Source organism: Dama dama, chromosome 12, assembly GCF_033118175.1.
Source record: "Dama dama isolate Ldn47 chromosome 12, ASM3311817v1, whole genome shotgun sequence".
NCBI classification, from domain to species: Eukaryota; Metazoa; Chordata; class Mammalia; order Artiodactyla; family Cervidae; genus Dama; species Dama dama.
Genome location: NC_083692.1, coordinates 97,769,872 through 97,782,135, shown reverse-complemented (window position 1 = coordinate 97,782,135; position 12,264 = coordinate 97,769,872). Strand labels below are relative to the sequence as shown.

The window sequence follows — 12,264 nt, the reverse complement described above, 5'->3', positions numbered from 1 at the left end:
TAAATGCTTTTCCATCATATATTTAGTTTCTAGGAACTATTATTTTCATACCTATGTCTTTTTTTCTTAATAGCATACTATTTTATCTTAATGGGTGTGCTAAGATTAAATATCAATACAAAACAGAGATGGGACTTGAGTATTCCCTGACCAGATGATACTATTTAAGTCATGTAAGCAAAACTAAATCTAGCTCGTTTCATGAACATAAGTGAAACTTAAGCTATTTCTTGTAAATGCCTCTGATAGTCATAAAAGAAACTTAAGTCACCTTTTAAAGTTGGCACCTTTTCCCCAAATTCCCTGCTGTCTGGAGATACCCATTGTAATGCCCAAAGTCCTCATTTTCACATTATAAGTCATTCTGTGGCATCATCCCACTGAGCTTTATATCAGTTTTTAATTTGAAAGTTCTGAGTTCATGAGCTGTTCTTATATGCACAATGAACACTTTAAATGCTATTCATTGCTTTGGAGGCTTGCATTTTGCTATTTCTGGGTCTTTGATAGGTATAAGTATTTTTCTTTTCTTGCCAAGTACACTAATTAAGAGTAGTTTTGGAGTCTTCTCTGGTAGCTTAGGGTTTTTGTTTCTTTGAAATGTTGTTTCTGCCATGCTCTTTAACTTCTGTCTGTCTTGGTGGTGTTGGTATGAGGCATTTTATTTCAACGTCTTTGGGCATTTGATATTTGTTCTCACTTGAGCGCAAGGTACTAGGAATCCCACTGGAGGTTTGGTTGGTCACTGAGCCACGCAGCAGCATAACGACGTGCAATCATACCCCGCTATGTGTCATGAGTCAGGACGTTTCTCTACAGAGAAGTTCTTTGCTGTCCTCCTAGGGAACTAAGACTGCCATCGACGTTTCTCAGAGCCAAGGAGGAAAGGAGGGTGAGACTCTTACCAGGTACATGTACACTTGTACTTAATCCCCCTGTTTTCAGCATGACAGCCTCTCCTTGTGTACATCACTGCTGTATGCTGAGGTCAGAGTCCCTCTTCGTCAGTCGTTCCAGACTTCAGTCTTAGGACAGAACAGGAGAGGTGAAATAGTGCCCTAACTGCTTCTTGAACAGACACCATCTACCTTTGAGATCCTTTGTTCCTCCCTTTCCTTAGTCCTTTAATGTTCTTGCAGTGTGTGGCTTGGCTTCTTTTTATCTTCTGCCTTTTATCACTGCCTACATTTTTTGGGCTTCCTTGGTAGCTCAGGTAGTATAGAATCTGCCGTCAATGCGGGAGACCCCTGTTCGATTCCTGGGTTGGGAAGATCCCTTGAAGAAGGGCACGGCAACCCACTCCAGTATCCTTGCCTGGAGAATCCCCATAGACAGAGGAGCCTGTGGACTACAGTCCATGGGGTCACAAAAAGTCAGACAGGACTGGGTGACTTTGACTTCTTCACACTGTCCACATTCAGCTTGCAGCTTTCTCTAACCAGTTCACTCTTAAGGCTCTGCTTTCTGGCTTGCTACTAGTTCTTGGCATTTCTCACTTGCTTCATGTTTTTACCAACACTCTGACTTGGTGGAATTTGGGCTTTTTACTTGTTTGCTGTCTTTTTAGTTGGACATCGGGAGACGTTGGAAGGGGACATTTGCCATGTGTATGACCACCCTCTGTGATAGTTGTTATTATTTCTATGATATACATAGAATAATAAAGGTACAGTAACTTGCTTGCTGCTGCTGCTGCTGCTAAGTCACTTCAGTCGTGTCCGACTCTTAGTGACCCCATGGACCACAGCCTACCAGGCTCCTCCATCCATGGGATTTTCCAGGTAAGAGTACTGGAGTGGGGTGCCATTCCCTTCTCCAGTAACTTGCTTACTATGTATAAATAATAACCTGTGCTATATGGATTGAACCCAGATTTGAAAGCTCTTATTCTCTGCATGAACTGATTCACAAAAAATAGTTCAAATTGGTAACTTTAAATAAGACAGCAAATTCCAACAATACTAACACTTACTGAACATTTCCATGCAGCACCTAGTTTCCTCACACTCCTATGCGTGAGGTCTGTTTCTGTCCCCCGTTTACAGATGAGAAAACTGAGTTGTCGAAAGAACACCCAGAAAGTAAGAGAAAACCTTAAATAGTGTAAGTACCCTTAACCAGGAGTCTGTGAACATTTTTCATAAAGGCAGAGTAAATATTTTAAGTTTTGTTTCCTGTATGGTCTCTATTGCAATTACTCAACTCTGCTACTGTCACAAGAAAACAGCTCTAAGAAAATGTGTAAAGAATGAGGGTGGTTGTGTTCCAGTAAAGCTGTTTACATAGATAGGTGGTAGCCCAAATTTGGCCTGTGGGCAGTAGTTTGTTCATCCTTGCCTTATATCAGTGGCCCCCATCCTTTTTGACAGCAGGGACCAGTTTCATGGAAGACAATTTTTCCATGGATCTGGCGGTGGGGGATGGTTTCGGGATGATTCAAACACATTACCTTTACTGTGCACTTTATTTCTATTATTATTACATCAGCTCCACTTCAGATCATCAGGCATTAGATCCTGGAGGTTGGGGATCCCTGCCCTAGGTAATTTTTTAAAAAATAGAAATAATGAACACATTGTAATGAAACTAAGTTCTGCTGCAGCCAGAGAGATTATTATACTCTTGCTATTAGGCAGAGAGTCAAAAAAATGCATGGTCATTTCAAAGCCTCAGATGACTTGGTCAGATACTAGAACTTGACTGAAAGGAAAGAGAGTGACAGAAGTGAGGGCCAATACTAGTAGCAATGGTGCTTGAGGAAGAGATGAGGGATTCCCCACAGGTGGCGCAGTGGTGAAGAATCTGCCGGCAACGCAGTAACTGTGGAGACACGAGTTCAGTCCCTGAGTTGGGAAGAAGCCCTGGAGAAGGAGATGGCAACCCACTCCAGTGTTCTTGTCTGGAGAACTCCATGGACAGAGGAGCCTGGAGGCCTGCAGTCCTTGGTGTCGCGAAGAGTCGGACACGACTGTACTCGTTGCTCTGCTCCTCTGGGGTGTCCATAGCTCTCATACGCCTCAGATGCTTACTTTCAAGGATGAATCATAAAAATGCACTAATGGCACCAAAATCACCAGTTGTCATTTGCATGAGGCGAAGATCCACCTGAGAGCTTTGCAGTCCTCTAACACTCAAAAACAAGCACAGAAACACACACACAAAGTTTATCTGGAAAATTAAGAGCAACCTCAATGGTAATCAAAAGGAATTAGTAAAATCATCAGCGACTTTTAGGCTATAGCATTGTGACTTTGGTAACAAGCAACAGGTGGCATCATCGTTTCCGAATGACTAATACCAGACATCATGACTCCTGTTTTTCATTTGAAACCAAGATCAGAGGGAAGTTTTACTTATTGCCTCCATATAACCCAGAGCCTGAGAAGCAGGACAAATGTCCTTGTTTGGTGGCAGGACAGTTTTGCTTTGCCAAGAATGTAACTTGGATAGAGTTAATGAAATATTTCAGTTTTTCTGAAGAACAGTTTGTGTCGTATAGAAAACCAGCGAGGCAACAATCATTTAAGAGTTTATTTCTACTGGAGTACAGACTTGTCACCTGTAACCAGGATCCCAGCCTCAGGATAGAAATTCTAATCACTTTTTATCTTCTCCGCCACAATGAATAGGAACAAAATTTCTAACGGGTGATTTTTTAAAGTGGAAAATATACTTTATATTCAGCTGTGAGAGAGAAATCGGTAGCTAGATAAAGAATAGCAAAGGAGAGTTACTTTTCTTTCTTCATTGTGAAACATATTCCTTACGTTCTGTAACACAAAAAACTTTCATCATGATTATGGACTGAGACTAAGACGGGAAGGGATCGTGCTGTCTCCAGGCTTGGAAAAATAGTCAGGTGCTGTCACTGCATTCATATCAACAAATCAGATTAGAACCCCAGACAGGAAACTGTTATGAGACCATCTTTTACATTCCTTCCTTGAGCCACTCTCTCTGCATATGAAAACTTCCACCTGTGTTTCTGCACCAGTTAGTTCCTGGGGGTCGGGGGACACACACACCCTGTCCCCGCCCCTGGCACACACACGCACCCTGTCCCCCCACCCTGCCTCCAAGGAGAGAAAGGTGTTAAGGATGTTTTCTCATCACCAACTAAGAGTCACCCATGGCCTTCACATATTTGAAAACTAGCTCTGTAAGCAATTTGAGAAGCTTTCTTGCCCCTTAATGTTAGAAAAGAGCGGTAAATTTGCCCTGAAATACTTCAGTTTGAGCTGAAAATTTTCATGAGTTTTTAATGCCTAGAATTAGACTGAGAAATAAACAAGCTTCAGGGCTCCATCATCTAGAATTGGAAGCATGTTTATTATCTAGGCTGCTATCCAAACTATAATTGGGCAAATGTAGCTTTTGGTTCTTTTTAATTCTAACATAGAAGTTAGCTATTTTATTGAAAGGAATGTTAAGTTAGGTCTGACGGATTCACTTCAACTGGGATTCTCCTCTCTGTGCTTTTCAAACATTCTTGATTTAGTGACTCATTTGTTTTGGCCAGTAACTTCCCCTTTCTCTCTTCAGTCTGCTATTGCTACACCAAGAAAAGAAAATAGTTTAAAATTTCAACAGTGTGAGAAAAAATGAAAAACAGAAAGTAACTTAGTTCCTTAGTTTTGGTCAGAGAAAAGAGACTGTACCTATATATGGTATTTGGTTGAGGTAATATATGGAATGCTTGACTATTAGCACATGACTCTGAAATCCATGACAATGCTCAACTGATTAGCCTCAGTTGTAATAATTTTGGGAAGATTTAATTTGGCAGATCTCAAAGTGTCCCTAAAGCCAGTATCATGTATAAACTCCTTAGGACGGGGTATCTCGGAGGAATCAGAATGATTTGAGGTTCTAGTGAAAAAGATAAATTCCTGAGCATCACTCCAGATTTTTTAAATAAAATCATTAAGATGGTATCAGTAGATGCAGAACAAACTTAAACAATATCCAACATCAACTCATAATAAATTTCTGATTAAACTAGGAAAAGAGGAAAACTTCCTCAATTTAATAAAGAATATCCAGAACCACTTACAACACCTAAAATAATGAGCAAGGCTTTAGAATACAAGGTTGATATACAAAAGTAAATTGCTTTTCTGTATACCTGCAGTGAACAAGTAGAATTTGAAATTAAAAACTAAATACCATATACCTTAGCTCCCCCAATATTAAATACTTAGAAATAAGTATTTAGAAATTATTATATTTTATATTTTATTCTATTATTATATTATAATATATTCTATGTATATAATTAGAAATAATACAATAAAATATGTGCCATATCTATATGAAGAAAACTAAAAAACTCTGATGAAAGAAATCAAAGAATAAATTTAGAAAGAATCAATGCTTATTGATAGGAAAACTCAGTATTGTGAAGATGTCAGTTCTTCCTAACTTGATTTTTGGATTCAATGCAATTCTAATAAAAATCCCAGCAAGTTATTTTGTGGATATTGACAAACTGACTCTAAAGCTTATACGGAAAGGTAAAAGACCCAGAATAGTCAACACAACATTGAAGGAAAAGATCAAAGTTGGAGGACTGACATTACCTGGCTTCAAGAATTTCCTATAAGCTACAGTGATTGAGAAAGTGTGATATTGGTGAAAGAATTGACAAATAGATCAATTGAACATAATAGAGAGCCCAGAAATAGCCCCCGCTGTAAATTCAGTCAACTGATCTTTTACAAAAGAGTAAGGGTAATATAATGGAGAAAAGACAGTCTTGCAACAAAAGGTACTAGAACAACTGGACATCCACAGGCAAAAAATAAATCTAGACGTGTCCTTACATCCCTCACAAAATTAATTCAAAATGGATCATAGACCTAAATGTAAAATGCAAAACTATAAATATCCTAAAGATAACATGTGAAAATCTAGATGACCTTAAGGTTTAGATATAATATCAAAGGACAATTCATAAAGAATTGATAAATTGGATGTCATTGAAATTAAATTTTTTTTCCTGCTCTATGAAAGACACTATGAAGAGAATGAAAAGATAAGCCACAAACCAGGAGAAAATATCTGCAAAAGACATGTCTGATAAACAAATATTATCCAAAATGTCTCTGCTCAGTCACTTGGTCATGTCTGACGCTCTGCGACCTCCTGGACTATAGCTGCCAGGCTCCTCTATCTGTGGAATTTTCCAGGCAAGAATACTGGAGTGGGCTGCCATTTCCTACTTCAAGGGCTCTTCCCAACCCAGGTTTCAAACCCACATCTCTTGGATCTCCTTCATTGGCAGGTGGATTTTTTACCACTGTTCCCCCTGGGAAGCCACCCATAACATACAAAGTATATTAAAATTGAACAATAAGATCCAACAATCTGATTTTTAAAAAGGCCAAAGATTTTAATAGATACCTTACCAAAGAAGGAACAGATGTCAACTAAGTATGTGAAAAAAATATTCGACATCATATGTCATCAGGGAAATAAATGCATATTAAAACAATGAGATACCATTTCACATCTGTTAAATGGTCAAAATCCAGAACCTAAAGCTGGACACCAAAATCTGGAGAGGACATAGAGCAACCAGAATTCTCATGCATTGCTGGTGGGAATGCAAAATAGTACAGCAGCTCTGGAAGACAGTTTGTTGGTTTCTTACAGAAAACTAAATATACTCATACCATGTGATTCAGCAGTTACACTCCTTGGTATTTACCCAAAGGAGTTGAAAACACATCCACACAAAATCCTGCACACAGGTGTTCATAGAAGTTTTACAATTGCTGAAACTTTGAAGCAACCTAGAGGTCCTTCTGGAGAAGGCAATGGCAACCCACTCCAGTACTCTTGCCTGGAAAATCCCATGGACGGAGGAGCCTGGTAGGCTGCAGTCCATGGGGTCGCTAAGAGTCAGACACGACTGGGTGACTTCACTTTCACTTTTCACTTTCATGCATTGGAGAAGGAAATGGAAACCCACTCTAGTACTCTTGCCTGGAGAATCCCAGGGACGGGGGACCCTGGTGGGCTGCCGTCTATGGGGTCGCACAGAGTCAGACACGACTGAAGAAACTTAGCAGCAGCAGCAGCAGAGGTCCTTCCAAAGTGAATGGATAAACAAATTGTGGTTCTTACAATAGAATATTATTCAGTGCTACAAATAAATGAACTATCAAGCCATGAAAAGAAATGGAAGAACCCTAACAGTATATTACTAAGTGAAATAAACAAGTCTGAAAAGGCTGCATAATGTAGGATTCCAGCTATATGACATTCTGGAAAAGGCAAAACTATGGAGAAAGTAAAAAGATCAATGGTTCCCAGCGGGAAGAGAGGGATGAATAGGTAGAGCACAGAAGATTTTTAGGGAAGTGAAACTACTCTGTATAATCCTGTGACAATGAATGTGTATCACTATACATTTGTCCACCACTCCAGTGAGTATGTTGATATTGAGGGAGACAATGCCTGTGTTGGGGTGGGGAGTCTATGGACAATATCTGTACCTTCCACTCAATTTTCCTGTGAACCTAAACTTCTAAATTGTGTCTTTAAAAAAACAATCGGGGAACAAAATCATTGGGTTGGCATCAAAGATAGACTGTATCAGGGTCAGCAAACATTTTCTGTAAAGAGTAAAATATGGTCTTTAGTGCACAAATTTTTTTTTTTTTTGGACAATTCCTCAAAAATGTGAAAACAATTGCCAAATGATGATCCTTAAAAATGAAGTGGCAGTTTGGATTAGGCCACAGCTTGCTGATCTCTGAACTGTATAATTAGAAACATTGGTCTTTCAGAAAAAGTTCCGAATGCTAACTTTGCAAATAGATAACATATTCTTGAGTACCTCCTGGTCTAACAAATAATACATTAGAAATCTATATTCTGATTAAAATGGTGTTGTTGAGTGATGTATTATCTACCTTCCTCAATCTAACAATATTGAACAAAATATTTTAAATATATACTTAAAGTATATGGAGCTTCCCTTGTGGCTCAGTTGGCAAAGATTCCACCTGCAATGTGGGAGACCTGGGTTTGATCCCTGGGTTGGGAGGATCCCCTTGAGAAGGGAAAGGCTACCCACTCCAGTGCTTGGGTGTAGTATTTAAATGCTCCATCACTATGACAATGAGCAAAAGGAGAGAGGAGTCTTACCCAAGAAGAGGAAAACAAAACTTCATGAAAGGTGGGTGGTAAACTCAGTAAGCAGCTGAACTGCCATGCAGTGAAACACATACATCAAGGCAATCTTCCAAAACAGATTTTAAAACAAGCATCTTTCAAATCTTAAAAGGGATACAGGAATTCATGTGTGCTTGCATGCTAAGTTGCTTCAGTCGTGTCTGACTCGGTGCAATCCCTGTCCATGGGATTCTCCAGGCAAGAATATGGGAGTGGGTGGCCATGCCCTTCTCCAGGAGATCTTCCAGATTTGGGTATTGAACCTGTATCTCTTACATCTCATGCATTGGCAGACAGGTTCTTTACCACTTGTGCCACCTGGGAGGCCTGATAGAGGAATAAGTAATATTTATAAAATAAGAAAATGTAATTATGAATTACAGACAGATGTGACTCAAGAATAGGGAAAACAAAACAGAACAAATTATCTGGAATTGAAAATTACTGTCATGTTTTAATTAATAGATGAACATAATCAAAGTGATAATCAGTTTAAGGCCAGAACAAAACTCTGAAAGTTTGAGAAGAAAGTGAAAATGAAATTAAAGACCTAAATCATAAAGTAGATTGAGAAATTCTAACATATACCTAATATATGTTCCAAAAATAAGAAATGTGGCATTGGGAAGAGGCTAGATTTTAAGAAATGAGACAGTGTCTTCTGAGTCGAAGACTTAGATCCTCAGATAGTGACCTAAGTGGTAAATATTGTAAATAAAAATTCAGTCAGTCCTAAATACAGTATAGCGACACCACCACGCTGTATGACACTTTTAGGTGAAATAGAAAACACTTCCTTCTGTCCATACTGTCCATTAATTTCATGATTGGTTGAGGAGCCCATGGGCCTAGGTTTTGCTTCCAGTTGCTCCCCTAGCTGTATTCCTTTGTACAGGGCAAGAACACCCTATTCAAACACCCTGTTCTCCAACACCACAGTTTAAAAGCATCAATTCTTCAGCACTCAGCTTTCTTTATAGTTCAACTCTCACATCCATACATGACCACTGGAAAAACCATAGCCTTGACTATCAGACAGACCTTTGTTGGCAAAGTAATGTCTCTGTTTCTTAATATGCTGTCTAGATTGGTCATAGCTTTTCTTCCAAAGAGTAAGCATCTTTTAACTTCATGGCTGCAGTCACCAACTGCAGTTATTTTGGAGCCCCCCAAAATAAAATGTCACTGTTTCCATTGTTTCCCCATCTATTTGCCATGAAGTGATGGGACCAGATGCCATGATCTTAGTTTTCTGAATGTTGAGTTTTAAGCCAACTTTTCACTCTCCTCTTTCACTTTCATCAAGAGGCTCTTTAGTTCTTCTTTGCTTTCTGCCATAAGCGTAGTGTCATCTGCATATCTGAGGTTATTGATATTTCTTTCGGCAACCTTGATTCCAGCTTGTGCTTCATCCAGCCCCACATTTTGCATGATGTATTCTGCATATAAGTTAAATAAGCAGGGTGACAATATGCAGCCTTGACATACTCCTTTCCAAATTTGGAACCAGTCTGTTGTTCCATGTCCAGTTCTAACTGTTGCTTCTTGACCTGCATATGGATTTCTCAGGAGCAGGTCAAGTGGTCTGGTATTCCCATCTCTCAAAGAATTTTCCACAGTTTATTGTGATCCACACAGTCAAAGGCTTTGGCATAGTCAATAAAGCAGAAATAAGCGTTTTTTTGGGACTCTCTTGCTTTTTCGATGATCCAACAGATGTTGGCAATTTGACCTCTGGTTCCTCTGCCTTTTCTATATCCAGCTTGAATATCCGGAATTGTACAAGTCACTTACTTTTGAAGCCTGACTTGGAGGATTTTGAGCATTACTTTGCTAGCATGTGAGATGAGTGCAATTGTGCAGTAGTTTTTTTTTTTTTTTTCCATATGTGTATGATAATGCATGCTTGAAGTCAGTGGAATAAAACTCTTTAAATGCTGAGGGAAAAGGAATCACATCCTAAGGCACGGTATGGCACTAAAATTGTCGTTCAGAAGTAAGGATGAAATAGTTTTAGTGTTAGTTTCTCAGTTGTGTCTGACTCTTTGTGACCCCATGAACTTTAGCCCACCAGGCTCCTCTGTCCATGGGATTTCCCTGGCAGGAATACTGGAGTGGGTTGCCATTTCCTTCTCCAGGGGATCTTCCTGACCCAGGAATCAAACCCGGGTATCCTACATATAAAGGCTGAGTCTTTACCATCTGAGCTACCATGGAAGCCCATAAATAGTTTAGGACAACATCTAATAGAATTTATCTCTTACAGATTCTTGCTGAGAGAACTACAAAAGGATGGAGTCCAGCAAAAGAATAAGTGAATTTAAGGAATGGAGTGGGATATAAGCAATAACGGTGAGTGAAATATGTACATTTAGTTCTAATGGAACACAGTGATTTTATTGAGGAAAAAAAATGTTAAACTTAGGTCAGCTGAGTTTACTTCAGTTATACCCTCCTCTCTGCCTGTGTTTCAACTATTTTCAGTATAGTGACTTGCTCTGTATTGACCATGACATGTCTGTTTCTCCTGCTAGCTAACTACCACTACACCAAGAAAAGGAAAACAGTTGCTATTTAAATAATACAAGAGAAAGAAAATCAGAAAGTATTTGTCTTTATACCCCTGGGTAGGCTCACCTAGTGCTTAGCTAAGTGCCTCTCATGTAAAAGGTGATCAATATATTTATTGAGTGAATAATATATTCTCTTTTTCAGCCCATGGTAAGATTAGTGATCAGAGATTCATATCCTTGGTTTGTTTTTCTCAGAAGACAGTGATAAAAGTGAAGCTATAATTAAAACATGTTACAGAGTCTACATTTTCAAGAACTTTTGGCAAAGAATAATTTTGGGGGAGACAGTTTTCTGTGAGTTCTCTTTTAGGTCTTGAATAAATCTTAGGTTTAAAAAAATTTTGACTTTCTTCTCATCAACAATGAAAATCTGGTTCTTGATTGGAAAGAAGATAGGTATTTTAAAGATAAATTCTTAAAGTATTCTTTCAGGATATGTCACCCAGTTATTTTTCCATAAAAAAGGCAGACAAGGTCCTCACCATCATTCCAGAAGCACTTTCTGTCCAGGCTGTGTGCTGTCCTCATATTTCTTTAGGGAATTCTCTGAAATGGCCTGGCAGCTCCAACCTGGTGGTGAGATCATCATCTTGGCAGAGGGATGGTCATTTCCTTACACTTTTGCTCCATACGCAGCTTGCCAATCAGTAGTTGGGTGTATTTAAGGTATCAGCACTAATAGTCAAGGTCCCTTACTTAATTTTATGATTACCTTAGAAAGGGCCTTTGTCCATATACTCATGTTTGCTAAGGATGTGTGACACAGTGTTAAAAGCCAGATTTTCATGAGGCAGGTGGCTCTAGTCCCCAAATCTATATCATGTGGTACTTCTTGGTAAGTCAGTTATGGAAAAGTCCAGGTGTTGTATATGTTGTGTTGTTGTTTCATCATCTGGGGTTTTTGATTCTTAAAACTTGTGATGTGGCTACTGGCCAAGATTGAGCTGCTGTTTGAGCATCAGGATAAAAGCCAGGGCTCATCCACGTTGAAGTCTTTTCTGTTTTCACACCTACCATCTTTCTGACTACTAATCGCTAGTTAGCATCCATTGATTTTTTACAAAAATAAAACAGAAACCTGTTGTTGTTCAGTTGCTATGCTGTGTCTGACTCTTTGCGACCCCATAGACTGCAACCTGCCAGGCCTCCCTGTCCCTCGCTATCTCCTCGAGTTTGCCCAAGTTCATATCCATTGAACATTAACCTGTTAAATATCTAATCAGTTTTTGCTCTCTTTTTGCTACCTATTTAAAAGAAAATTTATAATGTAGATCAAGAGTTGAAATATAAAAACAATTATATTTCAATTGATAGCATCCATTTGACATGAACATTTTCCTAGTTTAGGATAGAAAAGTAACTTCTATTTACTGTGATGAAAAGATTTCCAAAGACAAGTAGTAAAGAGTTTGATGCTTTGGGGCTTCAGAAAAACTTTAGAGAAAAATTTTATGGCAATGCTTTTGTTTACCTTTCAAACTCATATCTTTGAAATTAGAGAGGGAACCGT

The 12,264-nt window shown here is 38.9% G+C and overlaps 1 protein-coding gene across 1 annotated transcript in view; it reads left to right on the top strand.

Moving 5' to 3' along the window:
• KCNN2 (potassium calcium-activated channel subfamily N member 2) overlaps window positions 1-12,264 on the top strand; it is a 482,890-nt gene that overhangs the window by 148,517 nt on the left and 322,109 nt on the right. The window contains exon 2 of the mRNA XM_061158525.1: window positions 10,448-10,533. The gene's annotated coding sequence lies outside the window, so the exon portion shown is untranslated. The remainder of the gene's footprint in view (window positions 1-10,447; window positions 10,534-12,264) is intronic.